Raw genomic sequence first — 15,966 nt, forward strand, 5'->3', positions numbered from 1 at the left:
TAATACAAAATAATTCAGATATACCCAAAGTGTAGAAAATAATGTCACAAGTGACCATGTACCCACCATCTAGTATAAGAACTAGAGCATTGCAAATACAGGTGAAGCTCCCTGTGTACCTCACCCTGATTGCATTCCCCTCAACTCCTTCCCTGCCATATACATGCCTTGCCCAGAATTAGCCTCTATCCTGAATTTGGTGATGATCATCCCTATTCATGTCTGTATAGTTTTACCATATATACATATATGCTTTAAAACACCATATGGTATTGTTTAGTAAATTTTTAGACTTCATATAAATGATATTGCATTGCAAATACCCTTCTGCACATCTGATTTTTTTCTCAACATTGTGCTTTTGAAAATAATCAATCATGTTGACGTGTAAGCTATATAGTTCATTCATTTTTTGCTGCTGTATATATTCTATTTATTGAGTAAATCACAATTATTTTATTCACCCTTCGACTGATGGACTTTTAACTTGTTTCAAATTTTTCATTATATAAACAATTCTGCAATTACCATTTCTGTTCATACCCTATTTTGGACATGCATAGGAATTTCTCTAGGGTATATATCTAGGAGAATATTTGTTAGGTCAGAAAGTTTATGCATCGTCAACTTCACTAAACAATGCCAAATCAATCTCCTTGCTCTTCTTTATTTTTTATGCAATCCTAAGTGTGGATTATCTACTACTATTTAATGGTCCTGTAAGATCAGCCTGACCTCAGAATTTGGGTTGTAAATCATTCTTGTTCTAGTTGGAATCTTTTATAATCTCTCTCCTCCCTTCTCACTTTTCCCACCCTGCCTTTCTCTTTCTCTCTCTTGTTCTCTCTCTCATATATATATATCATTTCTCTTGAAGAAAGTTTGAACTAATCTGTCGATCAGTAGGAATATGTTATCTATACAATTCATTCTCTATGCAGAATTAAGATAAATACTAACTGCCTTAATAATAGCTACTATTCAATGGTCAGCTATTTACCTATTAACTGTCAAGTATTTTCCTTATACTGCCTCATTAAGTACTCATAATAACCACGAGAAATAGCTATTTTGATACAATTTTATAGATAAGGAGTTCAGAAATATTCATTAACTTGTTCAAAGTCACAAAATGAATAAAGTGCTGAGCCAGATTTCAAACCTAGTTACAAGGTATTTTCATATGTTTATCAAGTGTGATTTATTGCTTCAGTATTGCCCTCTGAAGCTAGGTTACTACTGTTCTTATTTTACAAATGAGAAAATGGAGGCTCAGAGAATTTATATGCTCTGCCAAAAGTTAGACATCCTGAACTCAGGGCTTTGGACTCCTGGATCCGTTCTTTTCCTCCTACTTCATATTTCCCCTGAAGTAATGAGATTGCCAACATAGTATTGGGCCAGGGCACATTGGGTAGAGAATGCCTAATTCAAGAATGTGCAACCTATTCTGCAATTGATAGAGAACTTTGAGAGTTTTTGAGTATTAGAGTATAAGCATGCTCTGAGAAAATGACTTAAATGGTGCAGGACCTAGAGATGGGAGGGCTGGGACAGACACTGGAGTCCAGGAGGGCCCCAGCAATTATTTCTTTGCATGAAGGCAGGGATTTTTAAATCTGTTTTATTCACTGGAGTGTTATCAGTGCCTACTACCACAGTACCTTGTACACATCAGGAAATAAATATTTGTTGCACGAATTTAGAAATTTGGCACTGGAAGAAAACTTGGAATTTACCTAGCCCAATCCATTTGTTTTATCATTGAAGCAAATGAGACAGAAATGAGCTGAAGTTTTACAGCCAGCTTCTGGTAGAGCAAACACTAGAACATTATCTTCAGATAAAAGATTCTTTTCACTCAGCAGTATTATATAGCACTAATATTTTTAAATGGAATTCATGTATAGTTTTCAAGCATTACAATAATCAAATAGTCACTTTATTACTGCAGTGTACATACTGTAATGTCATATATTATTTCCCCTTCAATTTGTGCAAAACTTCCCCAAATTAAAAAATATATAAAATTTCAACAGTTTCTGTATATAGACACAACAAATTAAGTGATTTATTATGAATTGGAAAAACTGTCTATAAAACAACCTGTAGGAAGCAGCTATGTACAGAGAATTATTTGAAATGCATAAGAAGATTGGTTAGGGTTATTATATTAGAATACTCAGGATTTAATGAAGGCATTTTCAGAATTGCAAGACAGCTATAATTATAACTCCTACATAATCTTTTCCTCTTCCAGGGCTGAAAATGTCTATGTTGCATTTTGCTCCAATTTTACTTCTTTAAAGGAAAATGGATTTTGTGCACATAATTATATAAAAACAAAACATGTAGTGAATGTATTTGATTTTCATGCAGTTGACATAAGCATGTATGACCCACCCAATGAATCTTTGAGAATTATGAAGCAGGTTTGAGCCTTATGTGGAATGTTAATCTTCCTTTTGAATGATACGAGTACCACAGGTCTTAAGTTGACAAAAGAGCTAGTCTTGCTAAGCTGATCAAACTTTACATTTTTCCCTCTCAGAGCAGGGCTGGCTTCAGATGACCATTTCTCTTGTATAATACACAATTCAACTCATAACAATGCCTATCTCCTGGAAGTGGTTGGCAGGACAGGAGTGGGGGGGAAAGTAAGGGAAGTAGTTGGTAGAAACAGATGGGGGCTCTACATCCTCAATCTGATGCATCTGTGGTACATCTGTTGATGTCTGTGACTGTATCATTCAGTGTGTTCTATCCACTATGGAAAAAACAAAGCTTGTCCAAAGCTGTTAATTGTGTATGGAACGATCAATGGTTTACAAGCTCCCCTCAACAGCTCTCTGATACCAATTGTTCTACAGAGGCACAACTGCTACCCCAATTTGTGTTTCACCCCACAACTTCTAATTGAAACCCTTTCATCCCAGTGGATGGCTTCTTAGAAGGATCTGGCAAGCTAGCTAGTGCCCCCTGCTACTTCCTGTAGCCCTCCCTGCCAATTGTTGTATGAATAGGAAAGCTCTTTGCCCTGTTTTGATTTCTTGGACTACTGTGGCCTCTCTATGCTGCCCTTGTCCTTCAACTAGCAGTGCCAGGTATACGTGTGACCTCTGATGCGGTGTGAATTTCAGACAGGTTGCAAGTCAAATCCCTCTATTCAGAAATAGCCCCAGATTGTTAAGGGGATTATTTGGTATTGAGGAATGAGGAGGGTCACCCAGAAAGGAGGAAGAGGACAATGTTATATTTGCTATTCTCCTTTTTGGAAGCTGTTTAATGAACTTCCTCTCATTCCTGTCTTGGTGAGGATTAGAATAATGTGGGCCCCTAAATGACAGCTCTTTGAATTTAGAAGTTAAAGGATATAACTTTTTTGTTCACAGCTCTGAGCTTTTTCTAAGGCAGCCCTGTACTTCCAACTTAGTCACCAGATGGAGAAGAATCCAGCTCAGCATTTTAGGGAGCAGCAAAGAGTATTTGCTTGTCTTCTCCAATGCAGCTGGACATAGTTGGAGAACACACAGACCTTGCAAAGTGGTCTTACTTTGAAATCATGGCCATAAACCTCAAGTGGGTCCCTATGCTGCTGAGCTATCATACTCTGCGTCCCTAGTTCATTCCCTCTCCCACTCTCCTAGATGAGCACTTAACATTGTCTCCTTGCTAACCAGACCTCCAACATCGCCTCTCCTTCCTTATGCTTCATCCTCATGATCACCAACCTTCTCACTTATTCAAGGACGTTGCTTCTCTCTCCCTCTCTCCTGCATCATCAACACCCTACCCCCTTCATTAGATCTTTCCAATCAGCATACAACCATGCTTTTATTTCTCTTATATTAGGAAAAAAGAGAAAAAGAATAACTAATCTTCATTTGACTCCACTTTCTACTCCAACTACTCACCATAACTTTAAGGCCCTTGGTAATCCACTTACTACATTGTCTTACACGACCCAACCCCCACCCTTGTTATATCTTCCTAGTGTGTTGATTTTTTATCATTATATAATGTCCTTCTTTGTCTCTTGTGACATTTTTTTACTTAGGGTCTATTTTATGTGGTATAAGTACACCCACCCCTGCTCTCTTTTGGTTAACCATTTTCATGGAATAGAATATCTTCTCCCATGTTTTGCTTTCAGCTTTGTCTTATCTAAATGAATAACTTCTCTTTTAGCCCTGTCAAACAAATACTGCTTTTTATTTGTCTTTTTTGTTGTTGTGGCTGATTTTCTCATATTGGGCATCTCAAGAACAGGAGACAGGGAAGCCAGCTCCTTTCCTCTTCATTGCCAATTCCTGGTGATTTGTTCTCCTACCTTTGTTGCATGAGACACCCTAGTATTCTGATAATAATGTCTCTCTTTTTGCTTAAGCTGGTTACAAACAAAAGGATTTTAGCCAATACAATTTCTGCAATATTGTTATTACTAATACCATATAGTGTAGGTACTTATGAATAACTGGATGGATAGATGAAAATATATAAATAAGTGAAGTAATTTGCCCAACATCATATAATGCTTCATGGCATTGCTGACACAAGAAGATAGTTCTCTTGCCTGCCAGTGCAATGCTTTCTCCTCTTCATTGTAAAATGACTAGGTAAAAATAAACATCAGCGTGAGATCAATATTATGTTTTGAATAAAAGACACTCATGTTTACTTAAACTATCAAGAAACCAATAAAAGTATTCTGAAGCAAGTTTACATTATAATTAAAATTTGGCATTTTATTTCAACAGAGAATTTCTACTTCTGTTAAAATATCTTTTAAAATACATCTTTCACAAGTTTCTATTGTCAAGCAATCGTTCCCTTCTTTGAAATGGGCTTCTAACCTATTGGGTATATTATTCTTTCACTACTAACCTGGAGCAGATGGTTCAATACCCCCTCCCCAAAGAGAAGGTAATTCCTGGCACGTTAGCAAGGCTCAGCATTTTGTTTTCCGAGTCACTAGCTGCTCAGTGAGACACTTATTTGATTCAGAGAAATGGCAGATTATTTACACTTTTCAGTGTTTCAATAGTATTCTTAAAAATCTCAGTGTAACATTGTACACATTAAATATCTTAGAATTTTATTTGTCAATTATACTTCAATAAAGCTGAAAAAATCTCAGTGTAGTATGCTACATCCATTGCCAGGAATTCTGAATGCTGACTATGTAGGAAAACATAAATATGTAAGAGAATAAGAAAGAAGAAAAAATATTGGTTCTATAATCCGATTAAAAAGTGGGCAGAGGATGTTAATAAATATTTTTCCAAAGGAAACATACAGATGGCCAACAGGCACATGAAAAGATGCTCAACATCACTCATCACAGGGAAATGCAAATCAAAACCACAAAGAGATCTCACCTCACACCTGTTAGAATGGCTCTCATCAAAAAGACAAGAGATAACAAATGCTGGCAAGGGTGTGGAGAAAAGGGAACCCTTGTGCACTGTTGGTGGGAATGTAAATTGGTGCAGCCACTATGGAAAACAGTATGGAGGTTTCTCAAAAAGTTAAAATAGAGCTACCATATGATCCAGCAATTCCACTTCTGGGTATTTATCTGAAGAAAATGAAAACACCAATTTGAAAAGATATCTGCACCATTGCAGATATTATTTACAATAGCCAAGATAGGGAAATAACCTAGGTGTCCACTGATAGATGAATAGATAAAGAGGATGTGGTATATACAAACAATAAAATATTACTCAGCCATAAAAAAGAATGAAATCTTGCCATTTGTGACAACATAGGTGGACCTTAAGGATATCATGCTAAATGAAATAAGTCAGACAGAGAAAGACAAATACCATATAATTTCACTTAGATATGAAATCTAAAAAACAAACAAACAAAGAGCAAACAAAACACAACTCATAGATGCGGAGAACAGATTAATAGCTGCCAGAGGGGAGGGGAGTTGGGAAATGGGTGAAGGGAATCAGGAGGTGCAAACTTTCAGTTATAAAATAAATTAATCATGGTGATGTAATGTACAGCATGGTGACTATAGTCAATAATATTGTATTTAATATTTGAAAGTTGCTAAAAGAGTGGATTTTAAAGGTTCTCATCACAAGAAAAAAAATTGTGTAACTTTGTGGTGATGGATGATGACTGGACTTGCTGTGGTGATCATTTTGCAGTGAATGTAAATGTCAAATTAATTGATCAATCAAAGATCAATTCCACATGTAGGTATTTTTGAAGGCTTCATAGAGAAGGTGTCATATGAATCTGTTCTTGCAAAAAGAGAACTTCAGCTAGAAGAGACTGAAGAAAAGGACATTCTAAGCAAAAAGAATAACATGAACAAAGTTGAGAAGGTGTGCAAGTGCAGGCACATTTTGAGACTGTGAAGATAGTCTTCTTTACATAAAGTATGAGGATATGAGAGACAGATAGTGGGAGATGAGACTAGAAACATTAGGGACAGGCATGGCCATATCTGGGTTTGGAAGATTATTTGGGAATCATTTAACCCAGACTCAGGATTTTAGATTCCACCTAGATGCTTAAGGAAAACATAATGCTAAACTTTGTATGCTCCCTAGTTGTAGAGTGGCTTGTTTCTCAGTATTATTGTGTCAGTGGCTGATTGAGATACACCCCTATATTCTGTTGAACACAGCCACCTTTGAAAGCTTAGATCAAATCATAGCACTCTACTGCTCTCGATTTTATAATAACTACAATCATGCTTAGAATAAAATTCAATGTTTATACCACCACCTCCAAAGACCTACGTGACTCTGGTTCCTGCCAACCTCTTGCTCAGTACATGCCAGGCACATGGCTTACACGAAGTAGGCTCCCACCTAAGGGCATTTACAGCTGCAGTTCTCTCTGTCTTGATTTCCTTTTCCAGAAATATTCACATGGCTTACTCTTTTACTTATCCAAATGTTATCTCTTCAAACACACCTCACCTTACTAACCAATCTAAATATCTCCTAACTCATACTTCAAGGAACCACTTGTCTATCCACTTACCTTGCTGTATTTTTTTCTTCCTAGCACTTAACACTTTTAAAATATATGCTATAGCACAAGCAACAAATGCAAAAATAAACAGTTGGGACTACATGAAACTAAAGGGCTTCTGCACAGCAAAAGAACGATCAACAAAATGAAAAGGCAACCTATGGAATGGGAGAAAATATTTGCGAATCATACATCTAGTAAGGGTTACTATCCAAAATCTATAAGGAACTCATACAGCTCAGTGGCAAAAAAATAAATAATCTGGTTAAAAATGGTCAAAGGAACTGAATAGACGTTTTTCCAAAGGAGATATACAAATGGCCATCAAGTACATGAAAAGATACTCAACATTGCTAATTATTAGAGAAATGCAAATCAAAACCACAATGAGATCTCACCTCACACCGTTAGAATGGCTTTCATCAAAAAGACAAGAGATAACAAATGCTGGAGAGGGTGTGGAGAAAAGGGAACACTTGTGCACTGTTGGTGGGAATGTAAATTGGTGCAGCCACTATGGAAATCAATATCGAGGTTCCTCCAAATATTAAAAATAGAGCAACCACATGACACAGCAATCCCACTTCTGGGTATATATCTAAAGGAAATGAGATCACTATCTAGAAGTGTTATCTGCACCCCCATGTTCATAGCAGTATTATGCACTGTAGCCAAGATATGGAAACAACCTAAGTGTCCATCAATGGATGAATGGATTTTAAAAAGTAGTATAGTATATACAATGGAATATTATTCAGCCATAAAAATATTATTCAGAAGATAATTCTGTCATTTGTGGTAATATGAATGAAACTCGAGGGTATTATGCTAAGTGAAATAAGTTAGACAGAGAAAGATAAATTCTGTATGATCTCACTTATATGTGGAATCTTAAAACATACTCATAGAAACAGAGAGTAGCCTGGTGGTTGCCAGTGGTGTGAGGATGGGGGAAATTGGTGAAGGTGGTCAAAGGGTACAAACTTCTAGGCATAAGATGAATAAGTTCTGGGGATCTAATATGCAGCATGGTGTCTATAGTTAACCACCCCCCACCCAAATTTGGTAACTGTGAGGTGATGGATGTGTTAACTAACCTTATATATGTCACAATATATACATATACCAAATCATCCAACTGTACACCTTAAACTTACATAATGTTACATGTCAATTATATCTCAATGAAGCTGGAAAAGAATTTTAATATATGATATATTTGGCTGTTGATTAATTTTAGGTTTCCACCAATCAAACAGAAAACTCCTTGAGAAGTTGTCTGTCTTGTTCACTATCATATCTCTAGTGTCTATACAACTGCATGTCAAATAGTGGTCACTCAATGAACATCTGTTAAATAGGAGGGAAGGAAAGGAGGCTTTGGAGGATATATTATTGAGAAGAAATCATATTTAATCACAACAATAAAGAGGCCATTACAATAGTTTCGGTGAAGGACTCTGGGTAAGGGCAGAATGATTGGAAAGGAGGGACTTATGAGACACTTTAGAGGTGGAATCCATGGAATTATGTGGTTGATTTAATGTCAAAATCACAAAACACAGAGAAATCAAATATAGCTTCAGGGGGTCAAGTTAAGGAACCTGGAAGGGTAATTATAATATCCATACATGAACTCACTTCAACAAATACCAGCTCTATGTTATATATTATGCTTGGTCTTGAGAGCACAAAGATAAATCAGACACAGTTCCTGTTCTAAAAGTTATTAACTGCTTCTAGAAGGAGGCAGAATTTCAACAGAATGTGCTGAGTGCTATGATAGCTATTTGCACAGGGGGGCAACACACTTCCACATATAAAAACACAGATAGAGAACACAGGAACAGAAACAGGTTTTCGAGAAAATATGATGAGTTTGGTTCTAGTTATGTTGGACTTGAGACTCAAAATGAAGATGCGCAGCAGTTCACATTACCTGCAATTTTAGGGCAAGACCTTGACTAAGTGTAAGGATTCATCAGAGCCAGCAACAAAGAGCTGATTGGATTGGAAGAGACCATCTCAGGAAAGTACAATAAACAAGTGAATAGTGGCCTAAGATCAGAACTCTGGGCAACTCAATAGTTTGGAGATGAGCAGAGAAAGAGAAGCCTATGAAGGGGAATAAATAAAGCAATCAGATATGGGAAATGAAATAGGAGAGGAAAGTTTGACTGGAGACAAGAGAAAAAGCAGTTTTAAGTAGGAAGACATTGTAAAGGTTGGGATATCTTCTAGGAGGTCACTCAATTTTTAGTTGAACTAAGATAATAGAAGAGCTATTCATCCATCCATCCATCCAAGTATTTATTGAGCAGTTACTGCTATGTGTCAAGCACTGTGCTCAGTATTAATGAATATAAGGTTCTTTCCTTCATACGATCTTCAGTCTAGTTGGAAAGATATGAATTAAGCAAATAATCAAAAAATACATAGTAATACAAATTGTGATGATTCATAATGAATAAAGTAGAAAGTGCTATGAGAATAACTCCCCCAGGAGACCGAATACTAACAAATGTGCTAATCCTTCTGGTCATGTGTTTTGCTTTTGCTTTATGAAAACAATACTCTATTCTGACTCTGCCTCTAAGACATTGGGTAGTTTCTGCAAGTACTCTGCTTTCTAATTATTGTCCTGAGATATGGTGCCTGCTTTTCTCCACCCCCTGTACTTGCAAATTCTTAATTTTTGTCTCTCTAACTAGGATTCTGACATTTCTTCTGACCTCTTTGCATTTCTATAAAATCAGTACTGATTCATGATTTTTTTCTGACTCTTGATGTCTAGCTTGTTTCTCAAGTTTTGTTTTATTATTACCATCTCAGCTCCACACAACAGACCGTGCAAACTGGAGTATCATGGGATGGAAGCTGATGAACAGCATATGAGGCAGAAACAAAGTGTTAGACAATCACCAAGGGCAAAGGCAGGAGACAAAGTTTGTTTCAAACCCTCTGTCCCTCAAACCAAAAGAAACTATGGCACCTAGAAATTTTCTGGTACTGTTAATATTGATTGAAAAGTGAACATATAGATTTGACATCATGTGATGTCATGTTGGATGAGATCTTCAGAGCAGAATAAAAAAGAGTCACTTGGTGTCTGTGGTAGAGACTGGCCAGGTATTCACCAAAACATTTCTTCTTATTTCTACATTTCCTAGCCCACCATGGAGTTAGTGTAGTGATACGACTGAGTTTCAGCCAATGGATTCTGAGAGGAAGTCATATGCACTCCTTCTAGGACTGTCCCTAAAATCTTTCACACTGGATTCTCTAGGATCTGTCTCTCCTGATTGAAGCAGTGGAGGCTGATGACCTTGATAGGCATTTATTGAAGATGGTAGATCCATGAGAGAATGAAGGATCCTAGGTCCCTGAATCACCACGCAAAAGAGAACCACTTGTTAATCAGAAAAACCTGTTTTGGAATTTATGTGAGTAAGCTTCTATCAGGTTTGAGCCATCATATATTTTGGGATTTGCTTATTACAGGAGCTAGTGTCAAATTATTTAATAAAGTTACCAAAAACAATAGCTAATATGTATTGAGCCCTGAGTATGAAACAAAATCTGGAAATAAAAGGTGATGATGGAACTTGCCCCAGCTGATACAGCTAATAAATAGGATAGGAATAAAGTTTCAAACCCTGATGTCTTTTCATTACACATCCATTGAAATGTGCCTCAGGTAGTTTAGAAAGAAAGCACACTGTGTTTAGAACAAAACAGTGGAACAAGAGCCCAAGGTGAATAGCTTCAGGTGCAGCCAGTCTAAGGGACCATGAGAGGAGATGGTTTGAGTCAGCCTTAAATCAATGAGATTTATGCCCGAGTCTCTCTCACTAATACAAAGCCCCTGTATTATTCCAATTTGCATCCCCTTCCCCCCTCCATTGCTTTGTTCAGTATCTTGCACATAGTGGATGTCCATTGAATTACTTTACAAATGAATTGTTTTGAATGCAAAGTATGAAGCTTGGGACTGTGGTAAGTTGGTTTAGTTTCCTTGTTCCTCTCTAAATTCATCCTCCTGCAACTTGTCCTGTGTAGAAACTCAAATCTAAAACTAGCTTTTAAGATACTTAAATCACATTTTTAAAGTGACAGTTCAGTTTATACCACTTGTAGCTTTCTGTGCTTTTAAAATCAGATAACCCATGTAAAGCTCTTACAACTCCAAGAACACGGCAAGCTCTCAGTAAAACAATAACTGTTATTATTAACCTCAAGTTTTATTGTGAGCTAGTTCTCTTTCATATTCTCCCTTTGGACATTTTTCCTGCCAAGTGCTGGTGTTTTTTAAACTTTACTGAGGTATAGTTACTATACAAAAAGTTATCACATTTAATGTACACGTTTTGAAGCTTTTGGACATATGCATGTACCTGTGGTACCATCACCATAAACAAGGGAATACACATATCCATCACCTCGAAAAGATTTCACACTCTTCCTTACTCTTTTTTTGTGGTATAAAATCAGCTTGGTGCTTTGTGACCACCTAGAGGGGTGGGATAGGGAGGGTGGGAGGGAGGGAGACGCAAGAGGGAAGAGACATGGGGATATATGTATATGTATAGCTGATTCACTTTGTTATACAGCAGAAACTAACACACCATTGTAAAGCAATTATACTCCAATAAAGATGTTAAAAAACCCACTTGGCATGAGATGTACCCTCTTAACATGTTTTAAGTGTTTAATACAGTATTGTTAACTATAGGTGAAATGTTGTACCACAGACCTCTAGAACTTATTCACCTTGTATACATGTAACTTTCTGCCTGCTGAACAGTGACTCCCCACTTCCTCCTTCCCCAGCTCCTGGCAACCACCATTCTATTCTCTGCTCCTATGTCTTTGACTATTTTGGATACGTCATATAAGTGGAATCATGCAGGATTTGTCCTTCTGAGACTTACTTCACTTAACAATGTCTGCCAGGTCCATCCATGGATAAAGAAAATGCAGTATGTACATACAACGGAATACTTTTCAGTCTGGTACTAGTGTTTCTAATGCTATGACTACTATTGCTTTGCTTTATCTTCTCTAGGCTAATTCATTCTCATATTAGAGATACCAAACACTATGCTAGGCACTCTACATACGTTAACTCATTATTCTCCACTAAAAAGGGGTGTTTTGTTAATTTGTTTTCCAAACGAGAAAACCAGGGCCCATAAATTAATTATCTTGTCCAAAGTCACATAGCTCTAAATGGTAGAGCTGTAACTTCAATATCTTTCCTGCTACAAAACTTAGGCTCTTTCCCACAGCACCGATGACTGACTTTTCCTTTAAAGAGAAGGTGCTACCATTAGTGATTCATTAATTGCATAAAATGGAATATAGAAATTTAAGGTCAGAAGGGATCTAGTCAGTGGTGAGCTGGAGCCAGTTTGTACCAATTTGTGAGAGTAGATTGTGTGCATCTCTTCCGAACACCATGTTCAGGGACATCATTTTGATAGCTTCAAAGTGTCCACAGTGGGTGGGATTCTTTCCACCATAGAAATTGGCAAATGCTACAAAAACTACAAATCAAGCTTTTTTTGTTTGTTGTTACCAGCACATGATTGAACCTAGTAGTACAGACTATTTATTTTGTGTATGAGAGAACTGAAGGTAATAGGCCGCTAATGGCTTATCCAAAGTAACAGGGCTAGTGTGTGGCAGAGATGGGACCATAACCCAGGTTTTCTGACCCTCAGTATAATGTTAAGCTGCCATTACCTCCCTTATTGGGATAGAAGTGTTATATGTGTGTGTGTGTGTGTGTGTGTGTGTGAGAGAGAGAGAGAGAGAGAGAATGAGAGAGAAAAAATATGAATGAATCATGACGTGTGTGGTAACATAGGACATTATTGACTCTGCATCGGAACGAAAGTTGAACATCATCTAATCCAGTAATATATTGGAATTACCTGGGACAACTGTTAAAAATAACAATATCCTGGACTACCTACTGAATGAGACACTCCAATATGTTTAATATGAATCTGCGGGTGTTGTGATGCAACCACAGACTGGCATTCAGGAATTACTTTATACAGTTCAGTCTTATATCACATGCGTGAAACATCTGTACATAATTCATGCATTTATCCTTTATGGGTTGAACCTTAACCTCTAAGCTTTAAGTAGTTTATTCCCTTAAATAAGTTTTATTTTCATTTGACTGTGGCATAACTTTTGGACCTTACAGTGCAAAACTAGTTTCCAAAAACTAATTACTTACAGTTTTAAAAAATCTTATTATAGTTTTAATTTGCATTTTCCTAATGGCGATTAATATTGAGCATCTTTTTTATTGAAGTATAGTTGATTTACAATATAATATTAGTCACAGGCATACACATAGTGATTCAGTATTGTTATAGATTATGCTCGATTTAAAGTTATTGTAAAATAATGGCTATGTTTCCCTATACTGTACAATATACCCATGTAGGTTATTTTATACATAGTAGTTTGTATCTCTTAATCCCTTATCCCTGTCTTGCCCCTCCCTCTTCCCTTTCCACACTGGTAACCACTAGTTTGTTCTCTATATCTGTGAGTCTGTTTCTTTTTTGTTGTATTCACTAGTTTGTTGTATTTTTTTAGATTCCACATATAAGTGAAAACATACAGTATTTGTCTTTCTCTACCTGACTTATTTCACTTAACAGAATATCCTCTAAGTCCATCCATGTTGTTGCAAATGGCATTATTTCATTCTTTTTTATGGCTGTATTCCATTGTATATCTATATCACATCTTCTTTATCCATTCATCTGTTGGTGGACACTTAGGTTGCTTCCATATCTTGGCAATTGTAAATAGTGCTGCTATGAACATTGGGATGCATGTATCTTTTTGATTTAGTGTTTTTGTTCTTTTTGGTATATACTCAGGAATGGAGTTGCTGGGTCATGTGGTAATTCTATTTTTAGTTTCTTGAGAAACCTCCATACTGTTCTCCATAGTGGCTGCACCAATTTACATTCCCACCAACAGTGTAGGAGGGTTCCCTTTTCCCCACATCATCACCAACATTTGTTATTTGTAGTATTTTTTTATTGGAATATAATTGCTTTATAGTATTGTCTTAATTTATACTGTACAGCAAAGTGAATCAGCTATAAGTATACACATATCCCCTCTTTTTTGGATTTCCTTCTCATTTAGGTCACCACAGAGCAATGAGTAGAATTATTATTTGTGTTCTTTTTGATGATAGCCATTCTGACAGGTGTGAGGTGATATTTCATTATGGTTTTGATTTGCATTTCCCTGATAGCTAGTGATGTTGAACATCTTTTCCTGTGCCTGTTAGCTATCTGTATGTCTTCTTTGAAAAAATGTCTATTCAGGTCTTCTGCCCCTTTCTTAACCGGGTTGTTTGTTTGTTTGATGTTGAGTTACCTGAGCTGTTTATATGTTTTGGATATTACCCCCTTATCAGTGATATCATCTGCAAATATTTTATCCCATTCTAGCATTTAATGTAACAACTTGGTATAATAAAGTGTACATTTGCTCTTGGGGGCTTTATAATCACTGTCTCCTTTGGGAAGCAGGAAAGAATTATCAGAAAATGTGTGTGTGTGCAGAATGGCCTGAAGAATGGCCTCATTTTAGGGCTCTGTGAGGAGCTTGGAGTGCTCAGGGGATGCCCTGCTTTGTCACTCAGTGCAAAGCATGGAACGTCCCACTGAAAGAAGCCAGTCGTGATCACTGGCAGGGAGAGCAATAAAAACAGAGACTTTGTTCTCAAAAGCTTGCTGAAAGCATAACATTGGACTATTGAGACAGCTCAGTCTCTCACACACACTCACACTAGGCTTTGCCAAGGTGCAGGATGGCCCTGCTCAGCCCAGCACACAGAAAATTGCTCCTTCTGAAAGGAACCAAGTAGCTCACAGACAACAATAAAATTCTTGAAAGAATGTGCCAAAGGAAAGTCTTCGGTCTTTAATTTGTTTACAACTTAAGCCTGGGGTTTATCAGCAAAGATGACTTGGAGACATTCAGGATTAAGTGAGTGTATTTTTTTTTTAATCATGCAAATTTCAAAGGCTAGCAGCAGTTGCAAGAACATGGTCTTCTCTGAAATTCTTGTTTCTTTTGAAAAGGTAGCAATGGAGGATACCACGTTTATAAAGTTGTGGCTGAGAGCCATGGAAGAGGCTCCCAAAATACTCCTGGTACTTAGGAGAGCTATGCTCCACATGGTTGTGGTGAACAGTATGAATTCAACTCTGGAATCTCAAGTTTTTTAATCTCATGAATGAATAAATAAGTAGATGGTCTAATGAATGAATGGAAACCAGTCATCTCCCTGTTGACAGTGTCTAAAAAGCAAGAAAGAAGAAATGACACATCCTAAAAGCCTCACATGGAGAAGAAAATGCTGATTTATTAATTAATTCATCAAAACTTTCCTGAGCACATACTATGAGCTAGAACCTGTAGACTGCTAGGAGGGTCTGTCCCAGTGGTTCTCAAACTTGAGTGTGCATCAGAACTACTTGGATGGCTCATTAAAACACAGATTGCAACAGAAATAGACTCACAGACATAGAAAAAGATTATGGTTACCAAAGGGGAGTGAGGGGGAGATAAATTAGGAGTTTGGGATTAAAACATACACACTACTCTATATAAAATAAACAACAAAGTCCACTGTATAGCATGGGAAACTATACTCAACATCTTGTAATAACCTATAATGGAAAAGAATCTTAAAAAGAATATATATATATATATGAATCACTTTGCTGTACACCTGAAATTAACACAACATAGTAAATCAACTATATTTCAATAAAAATTTTTAAAAAACACAGATTGCTGGGTGTACCCCCAGAGACTCTGATGCATTAGGTCTGGAGTGAGGCCTAAGAATATGCACTTCTAACAAGGTCCCAGGTAATGCCGATGGTCCAGGGACCATGCTTTGAGAACCAC

This window comes from Balaenoptera acutorostrata, chromosome X, assembly GCF_949987535.1.
Source record: "Balaenoptera acutorostrata chromosome X, mBalAcu1.1, whole genome shotgun sequence".
In the NCBI taxonomy this organism is placed as follows: Eukaryota; Metazoa; Chordata; class Mammalia; order Artiodactyla; family Balaenopteridae; genus Balaenoptera; species Balaenoptera acutorostrata.